The sequence below is a fragment of the Silene latifolia genome, chromosome Y, assembly GCF_048544455.1.
Source record: "Silene latifolia isolate original U9 population chromosome Y, ASM4854445v1, whole genome shotgun sequence".
Lineage (NCBI taxonomy): Eukaryota > Viridiplantae > Streptophyta > Magnoliopsida > Caryophyllales > Caryophyllaceae > Silene > Silene latifolia.
This window is the reverse complement of record NC_133538.1, coordinates 50,927,013-50,930,702: the sequence shown is the minus strand read 5'-3', so window position 1 is coordinate 50,930,702 and position 3,690 is coordinate 50,927,013. Positions and strand designations below refer to the sequence as shown.

General features: G+C 29.7%; 1 non-coding gene across 1 annotated transcript; it reads right to left on the bottom strand.

The window, feature by feature from the left end:
• Nucleotides 1-417: 417 nt before the first annotated feature.
• On the bottom strand, nt 418-491 carry TRNAW-CCA (transfer RNA tryptophan (anticodon CCA)). Its single transcript has one exon. It is a non-coding gene; the product is annotated as a tRNA-Trp (tRNA).
• Nucleotides 492-3,690: the final 3,199 nt, after the last annotated feature.

Genomic DNA, 3,690 nt, shown 5'->3' with positions numbered 1-3,690 from the left:
ATAGGTCTGAACAAGATACCACTTATTTAAAATTAAGTGAATGATCAACTCACAAAATCTTTCCGTCGGATTCTTTTATAACTTATAACTGGCAATTGACATATTTTTTGTTAGTGAGATTCCTGGGCAATTCCGATTAATATTTAGGGATCGATAATACCTTTATTTTATTTTTTCAAATGAATTGAAATGATTAAATTTTTTCTATTTGGAATCGTTTTAGGTCTAATTCCTATTACTTTGACGGGATAATTTATAACTGCATATTTACAATACAGACGTGGTGATCAGTTGGACTTTTGATTAAAAAAAAAAAATTATTAACCTCCCGTGGATTCGAGAAAATGGGTCAATTTTATATTCCTGTTTATTTTTTTCAATCTAATTATAATTTATGAATTTAAACAAGAATGAAATCGCGCTCTGTAGGATTTGAACCTACGACATCGGGTTTTGGAGACCCACGTTCTATCAAACTGAACTAAGAGCGCTTTCTTATCACAATAGTTTTTTTGTAACCTAAAACTCTGTCTACGTCCTGTATGCATATGATATCGATTATATCGAGTGTCATAAAAAACGAGAGACTCCATATGTCCAATTTCAATAAATTCCTCCTTATTACTTATAGTAAAAGTAATTAGGTAGGGATGACAGGATTTGAACCCGTGACATTTTGTACCCAAAACAAACGCGCTACCAAGATGCACTACATCCCTTTCAATCCAATTGGTTCCAATAGTCTGATTCTAAAGCATCCTTGTCTTGTTTTCCATATCCTTATTTTTTTTACCTTAAAATTACACGATTTATCTTGCCAGTCCATGTCTTGTTTTTTGCCATTTTTTTATTTAACTTAGTGCATTTCGTTTAAAAACCCAAGTGATCCTTGAATATCTATATATACATCTGCTCATAGATTAGATCTGTATTATCTTGAAAAAATTTAAATTTAAGGAGGGTTTTCAATGCGAGATCTAAAAACATATCTTTCTGTCGCACCGGTACTAAGTACTCTATGGTTTGGTTCTTTAGCTGGTCTATTAATAGAAATCAATCGCTTTTTCCCCCAATGCGTTGACATTTCCTTTTTTTTCAATCTAGTTATTAACACGCTAATGGGGTAATGAAGATTAGAGAAAGAAGCCATTTTCTATGACTAATACCCCTTAATTTTTTCCTTCGAGTCTGAACTCAGGTTGTGGTGAAGTTGAATCTACTTTTCTTCTTTAATTGCCCTTTTAGCTTAGGGGGGGATAAAAATAATAAGGTGGGTTTAGCAAAAGAGTATTATACACGATACTTTAAAAAAATATTGTGAGTAGAAATAGAGTTAGAAATTTTTTGAGTTTGATTACATAGTATCTATTTCTTAATTTATATACTTTTTTATTATTGCTCTATTTATTGCAATGAACTCGTTTTATTTGTATTTTGAGTTAGCAACATCTATTTTTTTTATTTTATTTCTTCTTCACTTCGGGTCGAAAAAAAATTGTTTGAATTTAAAATTCCAAAAATAAAAAGGAGGCTCATGGCTAAGGGGAAAGATGCCCGAGTAAAAGTTATTTTTGAATGTAATAGTTGTGTTCGAAAGAGTGTTAATAAGGAATCTAGAGGCGTTTCCAGATATATTACTCAAGAGAATCGACACAATATACCTAATCGGTTATAATTTTGAAAATTCTGTCCCTATTGTTACAAACATACAATTCATGGAGAGATAAAGAAATAAAAAAGATCGAACCGAACGTCTGGCTATCCTCCTTTTAATTCAATGAAGGAGACAAAACTTTTTTCATTATAATTATATATTATTTACTATTTTTTTTATTTTTTTTAATTATTATATTTAATTATTAAATATAAATAAATAATATTTAAAAAATAAATATAAAGATAAATAAACAAACCTAATCCTATTTCGGCTGGACCTAAAAAATTTTTAATACGAAGTAGGATTTTTGGTATAAGGCAGAAATTAAGCAAACTATGGATAAATCCAAGCGACCCTTTATTAAATCTAAGCGATCTTTTCGTAGGCGTTTGCCCCCGATCCAACCGGGGGATCGAATTGATTATAGAAACATGAGTTTAATTAGTCGATTTATTAGTGAACAAGGAAAAATATTATCTAGGCGGGTAAATAGATTAACCTTGAAACAACAACGATTAATTAATATTGCTATAAAACAAGCTCGTATTTTATCGTTGTTACCTTTTCTTAATAATGAGAAACAATTTGAAAGAAATGAGTTGACTACTAGAACTTATAGTTTTAGAACCAAAAAGAAATAAAAAATGAAAATAATAAAATAATATGGTTTTTATTTATTTAATTGATAAAAATGGAATTGAATAAAAAAAGGAATATGAATATGAACTCAAATATGGATTGCGGCTTTGCTATAAATTATAAAAAAAACCGATACTCCTGATATTTTATCGTATCGTAACGTAAAAAAAATCAGAAAAATAGATTAATTTTGAATGGATTTGTTGATTTTTATTTATTTATTGTATTTTATCAGACTAATTTATACTCTATACTCCTCGTGTAACTCTAGTCATTGAATAAATGAAACTTTGATGACTAAGTCATTGATTTTTTTTCGTTGAGTTATTCTTTTCTACCCTCCTGGGCTATTAATAACAAAACGAATTGTCCCAATGTATAAAAAAAAAAAAGAAAAAAAAAAGAAAAAAAGAAATCTCAATGGCTTTTGCTGCTATAACCTTCCCGACCACCTTTTTTCGACATTTCGTCTTGAAACAAGACAAAAAACTAAATTTTTTTTATTAATGTATCAAAAGAAAAGTCAATAAATATAAATTTCAAATTCTATTTTAATCTAGATAAATAAAAAGGAATATAGTGGGTTCCTTCATTTCTATGATTCCTTCTTAAACGGTCAGGTCCTCTCTATACACCGGAGCTCATTTGCTTTAATTTCATTTCTATCTATTGATAACTTGTACAGTTCAAACTTTTTTTTGGCTCTACCCATGAATTATCCAGTAACGGGTCTTTCACAATTAGATTCACCTATACAGTAACGGTATTTCATTTTGAAAGTTAGCTGGATAGCTGACCCTAATAGTCTGTTCTTACAAATAAAGGGAACATTTTTTTTTCTCTTAATAAAGGGATTCCCCGCCAAATGGATAATGTTAACGCTACCAATGGGAAATTTTTTTGGCTTTACACTAATATAAACCACAAATTTTCTACACAATAGATGAATAGATCTTTTTTTTAGAGAGTCACTTGAGGTTTTCCATTTTATCCAATTCATCCGTATGGATCATTGATACTGGAAAAATTTTTGATTTTCGTTTTCTTTTGTTTCAGGTCATAATCTGAACGAGTTACACATACACCCTAGTACATGTTCCTCGGCGCTGAGGACATCCCCGAAGAGCGGGGGATTTCGTGACATTTCTGATTGGCTGTCTAGTGTTTCTAATAAGTTGTTTAATAGTTGGCATGCTTAATTATATACATAATGAGCTGGTTTAGATTAATCCTAACCATATGAATTTCTAGTTAATAGAATCTTAAATTAAGATAAACCCAGTGGTAAGATAAAATTAATTATAAAAAACTAAATAAAATATTTAACTATTATTTTTAGTCGACCGCTATAAGACCAACAATTCCATGAGCTTGGGCTTCTTCTGCTGACATAA